The 13,524-nt window shown below is 42.2% G+C and overlaps 3 non-coding genes across 3 annotated transcripts; all 3 read right to left on the bottom strand.

The window, feature by feature from the left end:
* Nucleotides 1-9,333: 9,333 nt before the first annotated feature.
* Nucleotides 9,334-9,406, bottom strand: TRNAK-CUU. The gene has a single exon. It is a non-coding gene; the product is annotated as a tRNA-Lys (tRNA).
* Nucleotides 9,407-10,312: 906 nt separating this feature from the next.
* TRNAH-GUG lies at nt 10,313-10,384 on the bottom strand. The gene has a single exon. It is a non-coding gene; the product is annotated as a tRNA-His (tRNA).
* A 790-nt stretch (nt 10,385-11,174) lies between these two features.
* TRNAG-UCC lies at nt 11,175-11,246 on the bottom strand. The gene has a single exon. It is a non-coding gene; the product is annotated as a tRNA-Gly (tRNA).
* Nucleotides 11,247-13,524: the final 2,278 nt, after the last annotated feature.

The following is a 13,524-nucleotide window of genomic DNA, read 5'->3' as shown; positions in this document are numbered from 1 at the left end:
TTCCGTTTCTGTTATTCACTTCATCCTCTTAAATACGTATCTTTTCATGGTATGGATGGGTTATTGTATATACAAACATTTCTTAACTGTGGACATGACATTGATTCTAATGTTTACTGTTATAAATGCTTGTTCAGAGAACATTCTTATACAAATATCCTTATCCGTTACGCATGGATTTGCCTAAAAGAGATTCCTGGAAGTGGACTTTCCTAATTAAAGTATTTGTCATTGCTGATTTTGCTAATTCCTGACTGATGGCCCTCCAAAGAAGCTGTACCTGGTCATATCCCCACATTCTAAGAGAACGCTCCTTTCTTGGCAACCCGAACTGACATTTGCTAGCAGTACAAATCCATCACTTTTGCTTGGGGAATGTTACTGCTTGTGGGTCTCACACACGGCGGAGTCTTGCTGGTGCGGCGCTGGTGCTCCCACAGTCTCCTTTGTTCTCTTGGCCCCTGGGGACCCTGGGGAAGTGGCTCACACGGTTGGACTCATAGGACTGGAGAGGTACAGGTCCCAATATTCCTGGGGCAGAGAGCCCAGCCTTCTGCTGCTGAAGAAGAACCCAGAACTCGCCCTTCAGAGTGGGGCCTTCGTGCGTGGTCCTGAGCCAAATAAAAATTGGAAAGGAGAGATGTTTAAAATTTTCATCAGATTGCGACTTCAGACGATGGATCTTTTAAATTTTTTCTTATGGCAGCAAGAGGAGAGATTGCATTCTCAGGACTTTATTTGGGGGAACTTAGGTAATGGTGGCTATTCTGTTGATTTGTGGAATTGTTCCCTCTATGCTGGTATGTGACACTTGTTACAAAACCTTGTCTGGTGAGCTGAGGTGAACAAGTAGCTAAAGGAAACTTATAGAAAACAGAAATGGGGAGGCATTCTCAAACAGATTTCTAAAGTCTTACTTTGATCTTTTCTGAGGTTTTGGGTGGTGTCCTAGCTCAGGCTGCTGTAACAAAATGCCATAGATTCGGTGACTTAAACAACATGCATTTATTTCTCACAGTTCTGGAGGCTGAAAAGTCAAAAATCAAGGTGGTGACCCACTCAGCTCTTGGTGAGGCCCCTTCCTGGCTTGCAGGTGGCTGCCTTCTCAGTGTGTCTTCAGAGGGCAGAGAGAGGAGGATCTGGTGACCTTCATATTTCTATAAGGTCCCATCATGGGCTGCCACCCTCATGACCTCATCTAAATCTATTTACCTCCTAAAGGCTTCACCTCCTAATACCATCACACTGGGGGTCAGGGCTTCAGCATATGAATTTGGGAGGGACACATTCAGTCCACAACAGGTGGTAACATAAAGAGGCATTTCCTGAGTGTTTAAAATGCTCTTTATATAAAGTGACCAGATTGTAGACTTGAGAACAATCACTTGCAGGTGGGAGCAGGACTTGTTCTGTAGTTCTTTGATCTTTTCCTCCTAGAGGAATTGTATGTGTGTGTGTGTGTGTGTGTGTGTGTGTGTGACAACAGAAAATCAAGAGATTATAGAAAGATACATGAAAAAAATTCTTATTTCCTCTGCTCAAGCTCCGAGTTCCCAAAGGCAAAATACTAACCTGATTGTTTATAATAAACAATTTTATTTTTAATAAAGCAAAACAATTGTATTTTTCAATAAAGTCAACAAGCATGGCTTTATTTACTTTTATAACAAAGTAACTACCTCCTTTATAAATATAGATTAAAAACTTCAGGTGAACCAGGCTATCTTCACGTGCTATAACTCAGACTTGCCTGTAGGCCGCTGAAGCCACAGGGCAGGCTATTAACCCCCAGTCCAGTCCCCTGACAGCGTGGGCAAGCCACATTCTCTGGGAAATTCTTAAAGCATCATGATCCAGAAATTCCACAGGATTTTCGTTCCTTTCTTCCTTCCCTGATCTGCTTGTCTGCTCTGAGCTGGAAGCTCACAGATACTAATACCTCCCCTCCAAAAAAAAAAAAAAAAAAAAACCTGAAAAAAAATTCCTGCATTTCAAGATTCTGGTCACATTACCAGTATTTTTATGGAAAAGAGAATCCAGCTATGGTATGAAAAACATACATCAGTTCTGTAACTTTGTTTTAATGAAGTTGGAGAGCTCTGATAGGAAAATGGGGTTCTGACAAAGATGGGAGGAAAATTTAACTTAGGGTCTATAATGATCTAAGGGAAAGAAAGATTGAACCAAATACTTAAGGCAGCTCCAGTCCAGACATCACACAGGTCTAAAGACAACAAGCAGATATGCTCAGGTCAGTGAGATAATTCAGGAAATACAAAATCTTTTTGAAAAACTTATTTGACACCAAAATGCAGCTAATGATGAAATTATTTTACAGTGAAAAGCTCAGAAACATGGAACTGTACCACACAAACCATGAATCCTAATGGAAACTAGGGACTTCAGTTAATCAATGTATCAGTGCTGGCTCAGTTGTAACAAACGTCCCACACCAATGCTGGTGATTAATAATAGGGGAGACAGTGGGCGTGGAGGACAGGGTGTACTTTCTGTTCAGTTTTTCTCTAAACCTAAAACTGCTCTAAGAACTAAAGTCTATTAACTTGTTTACAAACCTCAAGAATGGAAAGGCCATCTTTGCTTGGTATTCTGCATCTGTCGCTCCAGATCCCTTCTCACCATTATCCACTTTACTGTCTGCTCCAGAAAGTTAATCTTTTTGAACTGCACAAAAGCACCTCTGCCCCCCTGGCTTCCTGTTGGCTACAGCCCATGGGATGCATTGAGTAGGGCTGGCCGGGTAGGAAGAATAGTAGGAGGCCAAGGTAAGTCTTCCCTGTAGGCTGACAGTGACTGTGTTCTTTGCTATGCCTCAAAGCCACAGCTGTTGTCTGGTGGACTGGACTACAGCCTGGGCTACAACTATCACTTCTCCAGGTTCCAGAAACATCTGTCTCCCCTTGCCCCGTCAGGCCTAGTCATGGGTCTCCACTGTTGCTACTGCTGGGATATATCACACCATCTTTTCCCGAGTGGGGCCCAGGAAGCCTGAGCTGGGAGTCCCAGGAAGTCCCCCTAATCCTCAGCAGGGCTGGCCTTCAGAGAGCCTCAGAGAATTTGCCACCCAAGCCTCAGGGAGGTCACCACATCTCTGTTCAGCTCGTTGACTTTAAGTTCTTTTAATCAGTGATTGGTTATTTCCATCTCTGAAAACAGATACTGTTAATTCTTCATTTTCTAGTTTTAGGTACTTTATCTCTCTTCTACCTACTCCCTCTACAATTACCACTGTGTGTGCACGTGTGCACACACACACACATGTCCCACTTCCCTGTCTTCCTAATTGTGAGGATTAATTTTATGTGTCAACTTGGCTAGGCCATGGTACCCAGATATTCGGTCAAACATCAGTCTAGATGTTCTTGTGAAGGTATTTTTTAGATGAGATTAACATGTAAATAAGGAGACTTTGAGTAGGGATTACTCTCCATAATAAGATTGGGTCTCATCTAATCAATCGAAGGCCTTAGGGGAAAAAGACCAAGGTTCCCCCCAAGGAGGGAGGAATTCTGCCTCCAGACCCTGTCTCAAGGGTAGAGCTATAATATCAGCTCTTCCCCTGGGTCTCCAGCCTGCTGGCCTATCCTGAAGATTTTGGATTTATCAGCCTCCACAATGTTTTTCCTTAAAACAAAAATTTCTCTCTTTCTCAATAGATAAATATAGATATATAGATATAGGCATAGACATTTTATATACACACATATATATTTCCTAGGTATGTATATATATTTATATATTTTCTGTTGGTTCCATTTCTCTGGAGAACTCTAATACATCTATATACTTATATCATAATTCTGATGAGATCAATGATTATTATTTTAAATCACATAATTTAATGTGATCGATTTTTGTGGAACATTTTCTCCTGGCTTTAACAATTACCTTATTTTTCCATTTGCTTAGTTTTTCATGCATTTATTACTAAATCATAACCAGTTTCTTTCTAGTTCTGTAAATCTCCCCTTGACACATTGAAACACATTTTTGTTTCATTTGTTTTTGTTTTTGTTTTCAAAGAAATCTCCTGGTACATTCCTGTCTCCTCCAGTCTGGACCACTTGATCTATAGGCCTTCTGCACAGCTGTCATCATAATACCTCCCTTTACTTCACCATCATCTTGGGGTTTCCGTTGCCTCTTTCTTTTGTTAGGTCCTCTGCTTCATGGGTTACAAGTGGTCTTCTTTCTTTCTTTCTTCCTTCCTTCCTGTTAATGGTGTATATCTTCCAATAACTTCTGTAGAGAATTGCTTAAGAACTAAACTCTTTGAGACATTGTATGTCTGAAAATGTCTATTATATCCATATCCATTAATTGATATTTTGCTAAATAGAGAATTTTAGGTTGAAATCATTTCCCCTCAGATTTTTCAAGGCATTGCTTCATTGTTTTCTCTTTTCTAGAGTTGCTGTTAAGAAAGAAAAAATAACTCTTCACTGCTGTCAGCTTAGAACTGGCCTGACTCAAACACCTGGGCTGTGTTCTCCAGCTAAAACTAAAAAATTTCTCAGAACACCAACATCAGACAAAATCACTCTCTAATCATGATGAAGCAAAGGAAAGAAAAAAAAAAAGAACTGCTTCATGATTGTTTGAAGGCAGAGAACTATCAAGCATCCCCTGAACTGAGAAGGCACTTTGAGATGGAAAAACAAATCAGACAACAGTTGACACTGAGTTTTTATATTGGGTAACTTACTGGCCGGAAGGATTGGCCCATGATCCAGTCAGTTGCTCGGCTATTCTCCACAAAAATCCAGACCTTCACTCACTCACAGATCATATAAGGAGATGGGACATGAGGGGAGAGCATAACAGTGAGATCCAAGTGTACACGCAAATGTGATTAATAGCTAACATTAACAGACCTCCTGGTGCCATCTGTGCATCAGGAGGCCAAAACCATGTTATTGAAGTTTGTATCTTAATGGACCTGCTGTAGGCCATAACAGAACTAACTCTTGGTGCTCTTTTCTCCTCTGTGATCATAAGACATGAACAGTAATCTTTGGGGTGGAGGGCAGCTTCTGAAGAACATAACACTAGAATGAGCACCAAGCAGACAAGTCAAAATGCTGGACAAAAATGGAGTCAGTATGGCCAGCATTCCTACAATGGTCATGTCTCAGCATGAATGGAACACAGTCCAAACCACAAAGAATGACCAAACTTCCCCTTCCTTTCCCAACCACTAGTAGTAACTGTTGCTTCTTTACCAATTTCATATTTGGCTCTGTTTCACTCCTCCCACTTTTTGAATAAAAATTATTAAGATTTCCAAAGGTAGAATTGCCCCCACAGTTCCCCACGGTGTATGTTCTCTCTCTTGTTGCAATAAGCCAAAAATCCAGCTTTGTTTGATCACAGGTTTGTTCCTGATGGTTATATACTGGAGCGCATCGACACTGTAGAGAAGGCAGATGCCATTCTGATTCTCGACTATTTACATTAAACTCTTCTCTCACCTCCCTTCCCAAAAGCTTGCAGGATCTCTCCTCTTTGTCCCTACTGTTTTGAAACTGTTTGATCTGTTTTTATCCACTATACTGGGCACTTTACTGGGCCCTTTCAGTAGGGAAATTTGGATTTCTTGTGTATCACTCCAGAGATGTTTACGTATATACAAGTAAAATTGTCCATCTGTTGCAAACACCATTACCCTTTTGATACAAATGATTGCACATTATAAGACTGTTCCTTTGGAATCTTCACTTGATTTATGTCTCAGTGAATGTAAGTTACCTTTTGCTATATAACAAGCTATCTCAAACTTACTGACTTAAAATAACAATAATTTATTATTTTTTAGGGCTTCTGTGAGTTGGAAGTTTTTCTGTTCTGGGCCAACTCATTTGGGACTGGTTGGTGTAGATGGCTCAGTCACCTGTCTGGGGCACAGCTGAATTGACTGGAAGAGCGGGGATGGATCTTTTTCTCCTTGTGATCTTGTGATCTTTCCAGCAGACTAGCTTGAGGGTCTTCAGATCATGGTCTCAGGATTCCAAGTTAAGCCCCAGTGTGCAAACATTTTTCAAGCTTGCCTCAGGTTTGCTAAGGCACCAGCATTGGCCCAAGCAAGTCACAGAGCCAATCCTATATACAGAGGCGGTGGACAAATAAGCCCCACCTCCTGGTGGGAGGAGCTGCAAAATATTAAACCATTTCTTTTCAGTCACACCATATTGGAATATCAGGAGCTTCCTCATTCTTTTTTACAGGTAGCTGAACCATATTTCATTGTATCGTTGTATATTTAGTTACTCCCCCAAATGGTGGACATTTAGAGAGGTTTCCAGTCTTTTACTTAATGAAAAATGCTCCATGAATAACCTTGAATATGTTTAATTTCACACACGTGTAGGAATAATGGGATAAATTTCTAAATGTGGATTTTAAAAAGTAAAAAAAAGTTTACATTTTTTAGAAGGATTTATTTATTTATTTATTTTTATTTTATTCATTTATTTGACAGAGAGAGAGACAGCGAGAGAGGGAACACAAGCAGGGGGAGTGGGAGAGGGAGAAGCAGGCCTCCTGCTGAGCAGGGAGCCCGACGCGACGCGGGGCTCGATTCCAGGACCGTGGGATCATGACCTGAGCCGAAGGCAGACACTTAATGACTGAGCCACCCAGGTGCCCCTATTTACATTTTTGATAGATGTTGTTAAAAGGGCATCCTGGAGAACTTGGACCAATTTACCCTTTCATATTTAACCTCTCCAACATATTAAACTTTAAAAAATTTTAGCATTTCTTATGGGTCAGAAGTGTTATTTCAGTGTTTTAAATTGCATTGCTTTCATTAATAGCAACCTTGAATGTTGAGTATCTTTCCTTATGAGCAATAGAAATGAATATTTTCTGTTCTTTATATGTTTGCTCCTTTTATTGGGTTGTTTGGCTTATTTCTTGTCGGTTTGTAGTTCTGTAAATATTAGGGAAATTAGCCTTTTGTATATATATGTGTTCTACGAATGTAGATGTTGGTTACGGCTTGGTGAAGTTGGTGCAGCCACAGAAGAGAAGCAGGCTTGAAAGGAAGAAGTTTATTATACTCACAGTCCCAAAGAGAGGGGGGTCATGTTGTGCAGCAGAGGGCCACAGAGGGGCATAACCAGCAGGGTGCTCGGTTTCACCGGTGGGGAGTAGAGACAGGAGGACCTGTGGGCCAAAGTCTTTACTGGATCTTGGGTGGGGTCCACGGAAAGCAAACCAAGAGAGGTGGGGACAGAAGGTTAGGGGTGAGGGAGAAGGGAAGAGAGGAAGGGGAAGTTAGAGTCCAGCAGTTGGGTTTGTTATCAAGGGGTTTCAGCTGTTTTGGGGTGTGAGTTCACAATTAGGGCAATGAGAAGGATGCTAACCACCAAAGCATGAACTTAAAATGGGGGATTTTTAACGCAATGCGAGTTGCAAATATTTCCCCAAATTTGTTGTTTGTGTTTGGACTTCACTTAGGCAGATACCATTCGATTTATGTAGTCAAATTCATTGATATTTTCTCTCAGGACTTGTGAGTTTATGTCATAGAACAGCTTTTTTCACATACACACCAAGATAATAAAATAATTGTTTCATGTTTCTACAAGAACTTTTATGTTCCTCTTTACTATTTAAATCTTTGATTGATTTGGAATTTACCCTTATGTAAAGGGCATGATATTCACTGACCATTATTTTTCCCTAGACACCTACCTATTCAAAACTGTTCATTAGAATTATTGGTTCAAGATCCTCTTTCTAATACATTTCCTTATGTATTTTGGTATATTTCTGAATTCTGTGCCACTTATTACTGTCAATTCATACATGATCTTACTATTTTAATTACTATAATTAATATTTCATAGGATTAGTCCTTCCTTATTGCTCTTTCTTTTAAAAAAAGAATTTCCCTGAGTATTTCTGCTTGTTTCTCTTCCATTTAAACTTTAGAATTCCATTGTCCAGTTTGAATTCTAAAAAGCTCTTTTTAATATTCTTACAAAAACCATGTTAACTTCAGACAGCAAATTTAAGGAGAGATGTTATCTTTGTGACGTTGAGTCTCCCAGCCAAGAACATGGTATATCTTGGTTGACAGGGAAGGAGGCTGCCCTGATGCAGTGGTTCCTGAACTTGAACGTTCGCCTAAATCACCTACAGAGCTTAAGTCACAGGTTGTTGGGCCAACCGCTGGTTTCTGATTCCGCAGGTCTGAGGTGGGGCTTGAGAATCTGCGTATCTCACAAGTTTGTCCTGGCACCACTCTTTGAGAATAACTGGCCTAATGTATTGATCATCTCGGAGCCGGTTGGTGGGAGACTGAAGCATATTTACAAACTTAAAAAAAAAAAAGCAGGACTGTTAAAGGATCCTTAGGGAAGGGAGGCGACGACTTGTATGAGGAGTTGAATGTCCTCCTTGTCGTTGTGGAGAAGCCTCTTGACCTGTGCCAAACTTGGCTTCGACTCGTTGAAAAGCAACTGAAGCCAGACCACCCATTACAACACTGAAAGGGACTTGGCAGGGACAAATATAGCGCAAACAAGTTCAGGCTTTCCCGGGCAGAACGAAGTTCTCCAGTGGATCAATAACTACCTCTACACCCGCGGGCGCAGCGCTGCAGGGGGCCCCCCAACAAGCCTCCCGCAGGCTGCAGCGGGGGCTCCCCCCTGCAAGCTCTCGCCTGAGCCCCGCCCCGCCCCCGCCTTTCCCCATCCGGCTCTTCCGCGTCTCTCTCCCGCCTCCCCAGATCCCTTTTCAGGGCATTCTCCTTTACCCGCCCCGCTTCGGGATCTTAGTAAACGAGTTGTATTTTACAGCCCTTTGCGGCTGATGAACGCTTCAAAACCTGAAGAGCAAAAACAGATGCTCCTTGGCACCTAGCGGAGAACATTTTAACTAGCTAAGAAGGCCCTTCAAAAAACCTCATCCAAAATTTCCCCCCACCAAGCAAAAGGAGAGTGTTCCCATCCGGTCCGGTCCTAAGGCGTCTTCTTGGTGGAGCAGAGTCGTGGTAGGACGGAGGGGGAGCCCCGCGGGTCAGGACTGGGAGCTGCTCCGGCTCCTGTCACCTTCGCACCACGGAGAGGTTCCTTCCGGCCCCCCCCCCGCCCTCGCCCCCCGGGGCCGAAGGTCTGGGACCCCTGGTCTCAACGACCAGGATCCCCGGTTCGTATTCCTCATTTTTGTTCAGTTTGGAGCGAATAGAGGAGATTTAGGAAGTTGTTAGCGAAGTTAAAGACAACAGTGGCCGCAATGGCTAATTATAAGTCATAACTGTTGGTTGCCAAGAGGATTTAATAGAAATAGAAAAATAACCGTGTGCGCCCAACGTGGGGCTCGAACCCACGACCCTGAGATTAAGAGTCTCATGCTCTACCGACTGAGCTAGCCGGGCGCTGGTGAAGTATAGCGTCTTAGAGAGGTGTTGTATGGTCCAGATACACACTAGTGACTGTGAAAGACCGTAGGGTCTAGGATTTTGTGAACACAAATAGTAGCTTTTTGCTACCAGGACCGAGGCTCCGAGAGAGAGTGGTGGGGACTGCGTGGGGCCAGGCGGCCTCCCAGAGGATGGGGAATCAGGAGTCCTAAAACCTCCATGTTTTCTCAAAGTCCGCGTGGACCGGATCATTTTGACAGCCCGGTGTCTGGCATGCGGACTCCTGAGGAGGAGGCGAAAGAGCGCGAGGGAACGGGGATGAGAGGCGGAAAGGGCCGGGGGAGCAGGTGGGGCACGGGGACTTGCTCTCCCGGGACCTTGGTGCTCCAGCCCCTGCTTCCTTCTCTTCCTAAACCGTGACGACCAGGGTGGTGGGTGGAAGTGGGGATGAGAGACACGTCACTGGGGGCACGAATTTGTTTTTAAATACTAAAATTTTGTGTGGCTTAAAAGACCCTATTTATTACGTGTAAACGTCCTAGCGAGATTTCAAGTCAGATGGGAGCAGAGGCCCAGGCGATTTCACTCTGTTCTCCCAACTTTAATTTCTCCAAGATCCGGTACAGGCACTGAGTTCCGGAGTCAGAAGCAAAGGGTTCTCACCTCTGCAGCCTTGGTGGCAGCTCCGAGGCTCGCCATACTGCCCTGCAGTGCGTCCCTGCCAGAAACCGTTAGGTTGTTTGCTTGGTGGGCGAGCGGCGGAAGGAGCTGAACAGAAACAATTCACCCAATTCGTGGACAGCACTTCTGCGAGGTTGCTTGGAACGAAGAGAGAATTAAAACTTTTTTCAACCCTTTTAAAAGGTTTTATATATACATATGTAAAAAAAAAAAAAAAAAAGCCACCACGGAAACATCACATGCCGTGACTCGGATTCGAACCGAGGTTGCTGCGGCCACAACGCAGAGTACTAACCACTATACGATCACGGCGCGCCACCTGCTAGGCGGCGCACGGCGCTCTTATTTTATGCCTTTTGGAATAGGAGTACGGTACCCCGTGCTGCCTTTTTGTTTGCCCCGTTCAAGTGATCTGCATCAATCAGAATACCAAACAACGTTTCCACTCCACAACCTCGAAGTCTTGACTCGTGAATCTGGTTCTGAGCTCCTAAATCCCGCGTGCAGGCGCCACCGTCGCCCTTCGGCTGGGCAGCGGGCTGCGGCCGGGGACCATCCCCTGTCGCCACGCCTCATACCACTTCTCTCCCTTCCAAAGAATCAAGCCGCCCCGCCCAGGGGTGCGAGAGGCCGCCCGAGGATTTTCCTGTTTACATCTCCAGCTTGTACCCTGGAATTGAGATTTCTGTCCCCGGAGCGGTGGAACCGGAAGAGAAGCGGAGCTGGTCGAAGGCCCTCCTCTTCGTTTCTTCTTGCTTTCCTCACAGTTCCAAGTGACAGGGCGCTCTCCGGCAACTGCAGGCCCTTGGGCTGACTTCCTTATTCTGATTCCTCAATAAACCAGAGCCGCATCCGAGGATTTAGAAAATCAAATCCGAGCAGCCTCTATTTCAGACACTTCCCTAAAGACCCCAAAAGCATAATGATCATAACCTGGTGCGACCCAGCAGACGGGGTTGGCTCAGGGTTGCAGCTACAAAAACCCTAGAGGCTCTCTTTTAGGAGAGACTCCCCTCCACTAAGTCTCCAAAACCTTTCCTTCCCCAGTGGTTTATTGAATTGAACTGCTTAAAAGTTTCGGGGGAAAAGTGAAAGTGAAAAGTGCGTTGGCCGGGAATCGAACCCGGGTCAACTGCTTGGAAGGCAGCTATGCTCACCACTATACCACCAACGCAGGCGTTAGGTTACCTCACTGGTTTCCTCATGAGGAGTAACTCTTCCAGTTCTGGTCACACAATTCTTTATCTGACATTCATATTAAGAGAGACTTCTAACATAAAGCCAAAGGAGGAAGCTCTCTAGGATTTCTCCCATGGTTATATTAAAAATTCTGTGGCAATTTCTTATTGATTCACAGGTTTTAAAAAAGTCAATTCTAATTTTTTCTATTGTCGTTTGAAGGGGGCGTCTGAAATCCAGTTTCGGAGTTAAGGCTCCCCCGAGGGAGTTATTAGGCATTTCAGAGTGTTTTCATAGGGCAAATGCATTAAGGTAAAGTTGCAAGTCAAAAGACATAAGCATTTTAAAACTTTGGATACATATTGCCAAATTGCTCTGCGGAGAGATGACACCAATTTTCGCTATTACCTTACATCTGTCAATGGGATGTCGTCATTCTTTTCATCTTCATGAAAGTGCAGGACAAAAAGTCTTATCTTAATTTGCATTTATTTTATTACTATTGAGGTTGATCATTTTTCATACTTATCAATTATTTGCATTAGTTTTGAGAATTACTAAGTCATATGCTTTGTCTATTTTTCTATTAATTATTTGTACTATTACTGATTTATACCACTTTGTCATTTGACTCTTAACATTCTTTATAGATAAGCAGAAGTTTTCTGTTATATAGTCTAATCCATCAGTTTTATCCTTTATGATTTCTGTCTTTGCTTTTATCTTGGAAAAGCCTTCTACCCAATATTAAGATAATTATCCACTAGTGTATTTTTCTTAGCTTAATTTTTTCAGTTCTTGCATTTAATTCTTTAATTCATTTAGTATATGGGATGAGGTAGTAATTCTACTTCCATAAATTTATCCTAAAGAAATACCTAGGATGTACCTACACAGATGTTCATCAAACTGTTACCTGCAAAGCCAAAATTTTAGGGGGAAGAAACTAAAATTCCAGAAATAGGTTAGATTAAATCCACTTTGATGAAAACCCACATGAGTTTTTCTTTTTTTAATTCTATATACGTTGTACATTGCTGGTGGGAGTGTAAATTGGCACAACCTCTATGGAAGGCATACTGGCAGTATCTACCCACAAATGCACATACCTTTTGAACCAGTATTTCTTTTTTTATTGTTATGTTAATCACCATATATTACATCATTAGTTTTTGATGTAGTGTTCCATGATTCATTGTTTGTTCATAACACCCAGTGCTCCATGCAGAATGTGCCCTCTTTAATACCCATCACCAGGCTAACCCATCCCCCTACCCTCCTCCCGTCTAGAACCCTCAGTTTGTTTTTCAGAGTCCATCATCTCTCATGGTTCGTCTCCCCCTCTGACTTACTCCCCTTCATTCTTCCTCTCCTGCTATCTTCTTCTTTTTCTTTTTTCTTAAAATATGTTGCATTATTTGTTTCAGAAGTACAGATCTGTGATTCAACAGTCTTGCACAATTCACAGCGCTCACCACAGCACATACCCTCCCCAATGTCTATCACCCAGCCACCCCATCCCTCCCACCCCCAACCACTCCAGTAACACTCAGTTTTTGAACCAGTATTTCAATCCCTGGGCATTTAGTCCACACACATGGACGTATGTACAGGATTATTTATGGTGGCATTGTTTGTAATAGCAAAGAATTAGAAATAACTTAAGTGTCCATCAAAAGGAAGTTGGTTCAATTAATTATGGAATATCATCAATACAGTGGAATACCATGTGTCATAAGGAAGAATGAGGAAACTCTTCATGTCTAAACTTCATGTATAATCTGTCTAATATATTTCTAAAATATATTGTTAAGTGAAAAAGGCAAAGTGTAAATAAAACATGTATAGATTGCTATCATTGGTGCAATGGGGGAGCATATTTAAATATATATGTATGTATGCATGTACTTGCATTAACATAAAATATTTACATTATTATAGTTATGAAACATAACATTGGTTGCCTTATTAGAGGGAAACTAGATGGCAGAGGTAAAAAATTAGGTTTGTTAGTTATAGCTTTTGCATATTTGAATCCTAAACCATGTAAATATATTATCTTTTCAAAAACTAAATTAAAATGAAAGAAAATACCATGTTAGTGAAGAGCGTTTATTTCCATTGGCAAGTGTTGGAAATATATTAACTTAAAAATAGCTGGAAATAAAATAGTATGAATAGCATAATTACGATTCTGTTTTAAAAACTGGACGTCAGCAGTTAACATGTGGTAGAACAGTTTTTATTTTGTATATTTCTGCATTTTCTGTATT

Source organism: Zalophus californianus, chromosome 4, assembly GCF_009762305.2.
Source record: "Zalophus californianus isolate mZalCal1 chromosome 4, mZalCal1.pri.v2, whole genome shotgun sequence".
NCBI lineage: Eukaryota > Metazoa > Chordata > Mammalia > Carnivora > Otariidae > Zalophus > Zalophus californianus.
This window is presented reverse-complemented; position numbering and strand designations above follow the sequence as displayed.